At 42.4% G+C, this 11,553-nt stretch overlaps 1 long non-coding RNA gene across 1 annotated transcript in view; it reads right to left on the bottom strand.

Moving 5' to 3' along the window:
- LOC113969492 overlaps positions 1 to 11,547 on the bottom strand; it is a 111,463-nt gene extending 99,916 nt beyond the window's left edge. Inside the window, exon 1 of the long non-coding RNA XR_003534872.1 lies at positions 11,375 to 11,547. This is a non-coding gene — a long non-coding RNA (uncharacterized LOC113969492). The remainder of the gene's footprint in view (positions 1 to 11,374) is intronic.
- Positions 11,548 to 11,553: the final 6 nt, after the last annotated feature.

Genomic DNA, 11,553 nt, shown 5'->3' on the forward strand with positions numbered 1-11,553 from the left:
TGCTCACTCTCTCAAACAGTCATTTATGTTAATAGACATTTTTGTTCCTTGGAATTAATCTTCCTCTTTTTTTTTTTGGTGGCATAAATCAGGACAAATTATTTCCCTTACAATTTAGAAAGCTCTTCTTTTTCAGATAATAAGAGCAGAGAAAGACAATCAAAAGCAATGGAATTACCATATCCTAATGAACTACCATTTGTCAGCTGAGCCAGGGTGACTATTTCCTTATATGTAGCAGGAAAACATCAGAAAGGCTGGAGGAGGGTGATTAAAGGCAGTATGTTTAATTCTGCATTTGCAGGAGGCTGGGAGAGCACTGACAACCACTTGTCTTCAAACCTCTATCAATTGTCCTTACTCTACATTTTCATTTCAGCCTTTTCTGACTCTCCCAACACTGGCTACTCCAGCCAGATCCTGCTGAATTCCCCACTGACCTGTGAGTGCTGGACAGAGATGTGTTCCTGAGCAATAGAGGTGCCTGGACCACCAGTACAGGGAGGTGAAGAGGCTTGCCTGGTGTCCCAGGAAGCCAGAAGGCAGCTCTATTCTCAGCTCTGTTAGAGACATTTTGATATTTCTTATGCCTCCTTTTCCTCACATCTGGATTGAGAATAACTTTGCAAAATATTCTGAGGTCCTTCTCCAGAGAAAGAGATGCCTAAATATGATATCTTAGATGACTACAGCATATATACATTTGAAATGCTGGCTACTCAAAGAAAAGAAATCATCCTTTTCTATCCAGTAAAGGGATAAGGGCTTGAGAGATATAGTTTTAGCAATTCTGGGTGCAATATTAGTTCAGATGCATGAGTTGAATCCATATGGCATACTAACGATTCCCAGCAAGGAAACAATTTCAGGAACTATTCATTTAAGCAATAGTTTCATTCTGTCTAAGTACTGGAAGCAATAAAGGTTCCTACACACCCAGTAAAAGAAATGAGGAAATGGCATAGTATGAAAATCAGAGAATAGGAGACAGATGTCAGAGTTTCAAGGAATAGAAAGTAACATATTTATTTTTCCTATTCCAGCTTTGTGTGGGGGACACACAGAGCCTGCTTTGGTTTCCAACACAGTATCCAAGGATAGGGGCTTGTGCTCCACCCAGGAGAATACAGGGTGAAAGGGGGGTATTTCCAACACAGGTAGTGATGCAGAGGGCCAAAAGATTACATGCCTAAAACAGGGAAGGGCTGAATAATCCCCTTCATCTGGAAAACTGCTGGGCTTGCCTCAACACTATCCTTTTAGATATTCTGCTACTGTTTTGAAAACTAATATAATAGAAAAGTTTGTGGGTGTTTTTGTGTCATATTAACTGGAGCTGGATCAAACGCAGGATGAAGGACAGCATTCTCTACTGAGACAAAGGGCAATAGTGACCTGGAGCTTTTTCATCTCATTACCATCAGACCATCCCACCAGTTACATCAGCACTGCACAGACACTGAGGTTTTGTCCTGGCTCCTGTTATCCAGCATTTGAGCAGATTTAAATACTGCAGTATTATTTCCAAAAAAGACTAGGCTGTCAGAGGCAGGAATAATCACTTCTCTCTCCAGGAGGATGTGTGCAGATTGCTGGGGAGTCGTAAAGGAAATGCATCCCAGAACTACAGCAAAATCAGTGAAATGCTTTCCTTTGTTCACCTCGCTGTTGAACCATCCTATTTGGCCATATATGGAGGCAGGTACTGTCCTCCTGCTCTCTAAGGAATTTATATCTACAGTCTTTCTTAACAGTAACAAAACTTAAATATCCCAAAACCCTAAAGCATTCAGGAAGCCTTCAGTGCACCTGGCACTGCTCTCTGAGTGCAGCACTGCTGCTGCTCCACCATGTCCTCTACCCTGTCCCATCACACGTTGAGTGTACTCACCCGAGCTGTGCTTTGAACACCAACTACTTCTGAGACCACCTTAGATATTTTTCTTGTCCAAGCAACTCTGCAGCAATGCTTTCCTCAACAGCATTTCAGCCCTGCTGCCATCTCATCAGACTAAACAGATCAGTTTCCCCAGAGTCTGTAGATGTGGGGTTTATTCTGAAAGGGCTTCTGATAAGCACTGAAGCCTCCTCTGTCATCGACCTCAGGAAGGATTAAAACCATTGAACACCTTGCAGAGAATTCTGTCTATGTTCAGCCAAGTTCTGGGGTAAGGTGTGCATGTGTCAAGCACAAGAGCCTAATAATTCAGTTGCAATGTCTTTAATGCTATCATTGCAAAGGGAAAGAACATTTTACCAGAGCAAGAGAAGTCTGAGTTTTCAACATTGCCTGAAAATTGACAGAAAGCCCTACCCACAGGCTTTCCTTCAGAGGTTGCAAAGACCTTTCGCTTTTCTTTAAAATTAAAAGAGCTTTCTGCTGTGCCACTTTCATGTCCTGTTTTTCACCGTCTCTGCTCTGCCTACTCCTCCTGAGGGCTCTCTCTGCTTCCTTTCTGCAGATCTGGGTCCCCTTTGAGCAGCCTTTCCCTGTTCTAGCAGCTGGGAGAGGAAAAACACACTCTTCCCTTCTTATCCCTTCCCATTCCCCATCAGCAGCGCTTCCCTCTCTGCCCAGCAAACTGCCAGAGTTGGAGCTGCCCTGTTTGTCAGGGGAAGAGCTGCTCTGAGTGGTACATCACACCCTTGGGTGGGTGAGAGAGACAACAGGAGAGCTGTAGTACTGTAGATGTTGGATGGTTCTGTTCCTAAGTACTCCTGAAGTCAATCAATAAATATTGTGCAAGAAATACAGAATAGACTCATTGCCCCATACTGAAAGTTTTGCCCAAGTTTTAGAGATCCTACAAAGAGTTATAGTACAGGAAAGTGAGGCCATCTATCCTACACAGGAGCATTTCCATTCACAAGAATTACAGGATCACCACTGATAAATAAAACAAATCTGTTAGCAGAGAGGTGACCTTAAGGAGAACATCACCTTTTAGGAAACTTATACCCATAAAACTCAAAATTAGTGGGGTTAAAAGGCCTCACAGGCTTCCTCTGAGCCAAGTCATGAATGGAGATGAAGCACTGAGAATATTAATTTCCATGAAATTCACTGTCCTGGCTATATTTCTTACTGATTTAAGTCATTTCTTAGAACCGTTATTTTTTAGTGATTATAATCTTGCAGGAAACCAGCCATAGGGCGGAAGGGACCTTATGGACCACTGAATCCAGCCTCCTTTTCTTGAAATTGTGCCATATATTCCCACTCACAAGACTTGCAAACTCAGGCTTTAAACTAGCAAAGCAGCCTGTTCCCAGTGCTCTGTGGATACGGCCTTGCAACGTAGTGCCCTGATGCTTAACTGGCTCTGTTGTGGCTTTAGCAAGTTTTATAGAATACTTACTGTCTTTACAGCTCTACCTGCAAAGCACTTCAAAAGATTCTCTGTTGAGACTTACCACAGTAAACCTGCTGACTCCATAATACAAATTCAAAGTAATTCCAGGTCAAACCTTTAATCAAAGAGACCTCTGTAAGCTTCTTCTCACCCTTATTAAAGAGATTTACAAAACCGTGAAGGAGGTTGGAGAGTTACTGATGTGCCATTTAAAAAGGCTCCATTAAGATTTGGGTATTTTTATCTTTTAGAAAAAGCATTTGCAGATTATAACTCTAAGGAGACAATTATAAGAGCATTCTGAGAGTCTTTTCACTTGATCTATAAGAGGGAGAAATGGTACAGCAGAGTATAGGAAAGAAAATACACTGCCTAAGCCTTTTTTCTTGAATAGGATCCTAACTAGCCATGTCACAGCTGCAGTGAAGTGTCTTATGTTCCTGTGATTTATTACTATAAGGGCCACATCATCTGCCAAAGTGTGCTTGTAAGAAATTAAATGGTTTCCAAAGGAAACATTAGAATAAGGCAGATTTTAGATTTGCATTTTTACCCTGATTAGTGTCTGTGAAGCTCCTTTGAAAACTTTTGTAATAAGCACAAATACAAAATTATTGTCAAATGCAGTTTGAATTTGGGAAGGTTTCAGGAAGGAAGCCCAGTTACCCACAGAAAGAGATGAAGAGACTGTTTACAGGAGTGAGAATGCAGAACATTACTGAAAGAGAAAGGAAGTGGCAAACTTCCAACATGCTGAGTCTTGGACCCAATTGCTTTGTGTCTGATACGATGAGTTGTTCATAGGCCTGAGTTATTCCGTCACCCTTTTAGCTTAACCTTGGACACTAAGCCTCAAATCAAGTGTAAGTAACAAATAAAGGCTTGATCCTGCATTCTCAAATCCCTTTGACTGCAAGCTGAGGAGGCAGAACAGTACTAAGACCTATATTAATGTTGATCATGGTGTCATTCCTGATGGACATTCAACCAGAAAAACCATCAGAGAAGAAAACTCCCACAATTAGGTACTGCAGACAGACAATTTGGGACCACAGCAGAAAATGAAGCAGCAATATTTTCATTGATCCCAATAGCATCTGAGAACCTCAGAGTCAGCCTTTCCAAACTCGTTTGCATATGAGTGTTTCTGCCAACTTGTATCGATTTCTCAAGTTTCAAAGGGAAAGAAATGTGTTCAGAGCTGTAAGATTGCTCTGTTTTCCTCCTCAAAACTGAGTGCAACTGTAAAGAAGTCCCAACACTTCCATCAGAAAGACCTTAGGAACATACAATGTGAGTCTATTACACCTTTTTTTTTGTCATTAAAGGATGGAAACACATGGAAAAGGAAAAGTATGTAATAATCTAAACAGATTGGCAGGCTGTAACACTGGGTATTCTCTGAAGAATGAGCAGAGGTTTACTACTACTAACAGGCTAAACAAACCTCTTGGTCAGTATTGGTTTGACTCATGTTGTATAAAACACCATAACAGTAGCAGTGAATAAAGACTGACATCTTGCTGGCCTAAAGAGGTGACTGGATTTTCAGATGTGTCAGGAGGTTGCTGGTGAATGGTATATTTCTCTTCCTGTGCATTATTCCTACAGCCTCATTCCAATACCATGTACCAGAGCCTTTTCCTCATGCAGAGAAGCCAGGTAACACATGACAACCCATGGAAAACATTTCTGACAGCTTCTTTGACAGATGTTCAAGACACACTGTTGATACTCTATTTTTCACCTGCTTGGGATTAATAATTAACCCTGATTCAGCACTGAGAATCTTCTAACTTTGTTCTGATCAGGAAAAATCATGTTCAACTATGAGATGACTAGTATCATTAAAATTCTATTTCAGAGAACTGCTGTTAAGTGATAGTTTTGCTCCTCAAATTAGGAGAGAGGATTAATAATTGAATCCAAAGACCTAGTTATATATATTTGGTGGGTTTGTTTCATATTAGGAAGAATGACTTGAGCAGAAATCCATTAAAATTTTTAGTATTCCCATGCTAGTCTGATTCTAAGCTTTTCTATTAAGTAGCACAGTCATAATGGCATTAAACAACTTAAGCAGCAAAAACAGCACATAATTATCACTTTTAATTTAATCTTTTAGAGTGCGAATAGATACTGTACATCACTGACAATTCCTAAAGAGATTTTTCTATTCCTTTATAGCAGCTTCACAGCCTCTTGTACTGATATAAGTGACCCGAGCATGTATAATTTTTCCCTCAAGAAAACATCCTCAGAATAATGAGACAGCAAAGCCCAGAGGTGTAGCAATCAGCTACTGCTTTATTTACCTTGAGGTAGATTTTAAGATATGAGCAGGAACTAGGGCACCATCACCCATGGACCAGCATATCAGCATCCCAAACTGTGAGCGTACTCTCCAAATTCTGAGCATGTCAGATATGGCACATATTAAAAAAAAAAAGTCCCACACAGAGAGTATAAAGTACATGGAAGCTCTATAGAAATGAGGGGAGAAGGGAGAAGACCATGCAGCACTGTAGCATCCCCCCTCTTGCCTCTCAACAGGGAGGTGCTGCCAGTGTGAACAGAACCAGTATTCACTTCACAGCACTGCCATCCTCGATGCCAGCCCTGCAGGGAGCCAGGAGCAGCACCCAGCATTGAAGGCTCAGGAATCCCCCAGGTGCCTTTCTCCTGGTGCCCCTTCCCACAGGATTAAGCCTCTGGCACACTGTAGATACACCACAGTGCTAAGGAGCAGTGGCACCCTGGCACTATGCATTTCTATACATTTGCTAAAGGGCTCCATAAAGGCCCACAAAAGGCAGAGCACGGGATTGCTGTGCTTTAGTTGTTGACAGCAGAGGCTCTGCAAAAGGCTGCGGCACAGCAGCTGCAGTAGCAGAAGGCTGTGCAAGTCACGAGTCTAAATACACCCCACTATTTCCAAACCCAATGAAAGAAACCTTGGACAGGCCGGGCTGAGGCCCTGTGAGGCAACACAGCACTGCCAACATCTGTTTGAAAGAGAAAGAGGCTGAAATCTGACACATCACTGATCTCAAACTCGGCAATCTCAGACCTTGTGCTCTCTCCTCTCTTGCCTGCAGTCTCTGCTTCTCGCTGCTCCCGAGCTATTGGCACTGCTCACATCCCTGCTTCCCCAGAAAGCATAAAGCTTCTACACCTGATCACAGTGCTGGAGTGACAGCAGCCCCTCCTACACAGAACAAGCTTTCTTTCAGGGGTTCTCAGCAAACACTTCTTCCCCCGCTCCAGGACCAGGCATTTCATGTCCGTGGTACGTCTCCTCTCTGATAAATCACAGATCTACAGTTGCAGCACAGGGCTCTGAGTTCTGCTCTAACATCATTAGTAATTCCTGTTTGTTGCAAACACACATCTAGCAGACACTTTTGTCTCTGCACATGCAACTCAGGAGTCTACTCTTTCAACATTGGTATCGGAAAGCAAATGTCTGCTTGGAGAATCTGATACTTCAAAACCTCAGTTTCCTTGGCAAAATGAAGGGATGTCAACATTTGGTACAAGAAAGCATCTCATGGAAGCTACAGACATTCAAGCCTGTCAAATGCTCTGCTGTTTCCATCCTTCCTGTTTCTCCTCTTCCCTTAGTGGGCTGATATCAACAGAACTTCACAGATCTTTCCATCTAGTAACAATAACCACTTACTCACCATAAGCCCTTTTACAATAAACTCCATGCCAGAAATTTTTCTGTCTCTCCAGGTTGTACATCACCAAACCAAGGCAATGTCAAAAGATTTTCTCAGACACCAGACCAGAATCCCTGTAAGCCAAAACACAAGCCTAGTCCTGTGCTGAGGCTCCACAAACTGTCCATAAATCACATCAAGGCAGTGCCAGCAGAGCAAGGTTCCCCTTCTGGTTTCTCTGTGTGCCACAGGGCTGTCTCTGTCACTGCTGCTCACAATGGTGCTTCTTCACTATGCAATCTGACCCTGAAAAGCAATAATTTGAGACCATAATTTTCTTCAGAGGGCCTTTTTCAAATAACCCCAGAATGACAAAACCAAGCTCCTTAAAGATGCAGCAAAATCACTTCATTACTGTTTCATGCATTTTATTTTAAAGGCCTATTAAGAACCCATTCTTTCTGGTAGAATGCTATTTTCATCTCCACTTTTCTTTTTTTTTCCCTTTGGGAGCTTGAATATAAGATTTTCCTATCTCTGCCTTTTTTTTCTTGTCTGTTTCTATTTGATCAATGATAATTCTTTTTTTCCTATGCTTCTAAGAGAGTTGACATTAAAATGTCTAATTCCTATTCTCTTTCTGTTGTATTTGTGCATCAGAGTCATTCACAATGATGTCAGCTCAGCTCTGGGCATTGTCTCTGCTAGTTCAATTCCAGCTGTATTGTTGGAGCTAGCAGGACATTAGCATTCACTTGATTGATTTAACATATCCAGAGAATAAGAGGGGTTTTGCATTCAGCTATACACATGAAAAACTGAAGAAATTATAAAGCAATCCAAAGTTGGTGAGTTCTTTTGGAGTCAAATGTGTTTTGCTTCTCACATATCTTCCTGTGCTTGAGGGCACTATGTAAATAACAAGCATTTCAATGCCAAGCCCTTCCCTGACAGTGCTCATGGAAGAAAGAGGAAAGTGATTTAAAATTATTGTTTAACATAGTTAATCAATTTAACAGATTTCAAGGCTAAAAGATCATATTATGCATTATCTCCTATAAATATAGGAGAATTTCATCCTGTAGTTCCAGAATTTTGTCCAACACCCACAGAGAACACTTTTTCAGAGGCAAATACTTCAAACTGAGTTCTGAAATTAGTATTAATTATAAAGCCACGTTTTGGCTTTAAAACTTGCTTCCTTAGTCCAGTGCCTACCCCTGAGACAAGATCTTGGTGTTGTATGTGGCTCAGGATGCACATGACCTACAAAGGGTTCACGTCTTTCCAGATTCCAGATTTTGAGTGTGAAACTAAACTGAGAAGGGGATGCAGGGCAAAAATTTCAGAAGAGTGGTTAAAGTTTGGCTCAGGAATCCATTTTCCTCCAAAAAAAGTGAGCAGGGCCCCATGAAGGGAATGAAGAAATCTGGCTTTATCTTCCTGCTAACTCGAATCTCCACCTGACTATTTTATGACTTCAGAACAAGGATTCTCAAACCTTCCAACAACAGGACTGAAAACCTCAGCAGACACGTTTGTTCCATTATGCCCTTTATGGGCTGAATGAAACAGTGGAAGGGCCGGGTATGTGACAGAACAGTAATACTTGGCCTCTTCTTAAAAGCTCTTTTCCTGCACTGTGTCTGTTGGTTCCAGTGGGCTTTCAGCTATTCAAGGTGAGAGTATGCAAACTTCAGACCATAACCACACTTGACTCCCTCTTCTGATAGAATCAGATGGACAGGTAGAACCTGTGTGTTTTCCAGTAGCTTCAGCATTAAAAATATATGGGTGATGTGACAGCAAAGTCAGCTGTCACAGTTCAAACTTTCCTTTGCATTTCTCTGAACTGCAACTGTATCTCCTGATTAGGGGTTCTTTCTACATGACATACAGCTCAGCTGGTGTTTTCACTGCTCAGAAACACCTGCAATAGCTCTGCCCTGGCTTCAGTTACCTGTTCTGAGTGTGTCTGTGCAGCTCTGGCCCAGCCTCCCTGCTGCACACGCAGAGAGACAGATGAGTCTGCTTCTGAGACAGTGGACACTCATTTGTGATCATTAACAAGCAGTCCCCATGAAAGATGACAACTCATGTGTCAGCTGAAACATTTCGCATTAATTGGAGCAAAGTTCCTATCAAATATATTTTGATAATAGCCAATCTCTCAGGGACATTTTGCACCACACAGCGAGAACATGTTTAATGTCTTTCCTTGGAGGCAAGAAAGAGCACCAGAAGGCAAATGCAGCTGCAGCCAGCAAAGAAAGACAAACAGAAAACAGCAGGGAAACCTCTGTATGTGGAGACAAGCAATGAGCCATGGAGCTCGTCAGCTCTGTCAGCAGTGCGGATCCTGGCACAGGTCTGCAGGTTCCAAAGGCTGCTATTTTTCCAGAGTGTGGTAGAGACCCTACAAAGGATCAGTAGGAAGTAAGGGATGAAACTGCCGCTAATAAACTTCTCCATGGACAGCAAGTCAGTACTCAAAGCTGAGATCTGGTGATATTGTGTATGCATACATGAGTGCATGTTCTAATACAAAACTAAAGCAAGGCCATTTGCCTTGATTACTGAGTTTTCCTGGTTTGCTCCTACTGTGTGACTGAGCTTTCCTCACTTAACTTCCATCTTAGGTCTGGCTGTTCCTCAGCTATGGCACTTGGCTGGTTCCCAGACAATGGCAGAATGACTTCCAATACTTATCTCCTGAAGTTCTTAAAAACAGTTGCTTGTAGTAATTTGAAATGGAGAGTTTACAGGAGTACACATGTCTAAACGAGCTCCAGAATACTTAACAATGGCTGTTGTGAGACCTTATGCATTCCTATGCCATTTCAGTCCTTTAAACACCAGCCAACAATTTCAAGAAACAGAGAAGCCAGAGAATCTCTCTGGGTTTCTAACGTGCTTTACATGATGCTTAGACTTTCTCTTCACTTAACTGCTGCTGGATAAGAACAATGTTGAAAAGACATTTAAAATGACAGTCAAGATCTGTAGCTACATTAGTCATTCTGTCAGAACACGGGAAAGAACCTCACTGAAGCCATGCAGGAAAACAATTTGTTGAAGCACCAGCTGAAGCAGTGAGTCGCAACTCACTCAAATCTCTCCAAAGTACACGATCAAGCAAACTGCTGAAGCCCTGAAAGCCACAATTGATTCTGCAAACAGGAGATACGTAAAACAGACCGAACTCGCCTCCAGTCTCTGCTATGTGATAACAATCTGAGTGTCCACCTATTTTATACCTTAAAAGCAGTCAAGTAGGAAAATATAGGATGAGTGATGTTCCCTTAGTGCAGTGACAGAACTACCCATACAAGCTGACAGTACTTTCTATCACCGTGTGTAATTGGTGTTTAGTTCCACTGAATGGAGCCATTCTGGACATGCACTGATCCAACCCAAGTAACTATTTTGTATCATTTTTACCTGAACCTTGAGCAATGCATCCCCAGGCCCAGAAGAGTTAAGCAATTGATGGTCTTACAGATCTTTTTGCCAAAGATAACATCCTTAAGCCTTGAAGTCTACGGGACAGCCATGAGCCTAAAAAAAAGATCCTTACCTGAATAACTGAGGCATCTGAGGAACCCAGACAGATGCCAGAAAATCCAGAGCAGCTCAATTGTAAACTGACTTAAATAAAATCCACTAAGTTCATCCAACCAGGGCATACCTTACAATATAGGGAAAACTTATATAGGACTTTATCCTAACCCCTGTGGTAGCCTAAGGGTACACCACTATCAGCTAATAAAGAGATAAAACATGTCAAATCTTTCTGTTTTTCCCCAAGAGGGTGGTGGAAAAGGGATCAAACTGTTGGTTAGTGATGCTTTTTCAAATCAGGTGTCACCTGTAAGTTCTTGAGAGACAATATGTAGAAAGAGATTTGGACAATCTGGAGCTCAGGAACAATTATCACTAAAGAAAAGAAAGAGTAGAAAATAAAATTTTGGCTTTACTCTAAATATTAAGCATATTACCATGCTTGAAGCACAGTTTATTTTATTAGTTTGGAAATTTAGGGCAGTATATCCATTATTTGAACTTGGATATACTTGAGCTATTGATATACCTGATGTCATGTGATCCTGGATATACTGGATATATTCGGATATATTTGGGTTGATCCTGGGTATAGTTTAGCGCCTTTGTTGGGGTCCCTCCTCGGAGGCACCAGCTCGAGCTGTTTCTGTGTTACCGTGCCTTGAGTAAACTGCTTTACGGAACGAGACATCTGAGACTCTGCTGTGTGAGGAAACCTGAGGTCGAGCCGGTGAGGAAACCTGGTCTAACCGTGCGAGTGGGGTGTGCGGGGGGAGCCAAGGCAGGCGGGGGTACCTCGGGTCACCAGAGCCGCCGCTGTGAAGGGGCTTCGGTCCCAGCGGTGACAGTGTCCGGCGCCGGGAGCGTGGCTCCCACAGCGTCTCGGGGACGGTCAGACCGCTAAGTTTCTTGAACAACCGCGCCGGCACGGCAGGGTTGGCGCTTCTCCCCGGGGGACACCGGGGACGCCTGAA

This window comes from Neopelma chrysocephalum, unplaced genomic scaffold (assembly GCF_003984885.1).
Source record: "Neopelma chrysocephalum unplaced genomic scaffold, ASM398488v2 Primary Assembly neopelma1_73b, whole genome shotgun sequence".
NCBI classification, from domain to species: Eukaryota; Metazoa; Chordata; class Aves; order Passeriformes; family Pipridae; genus Neopelma; species Neopelma chrysocephalum.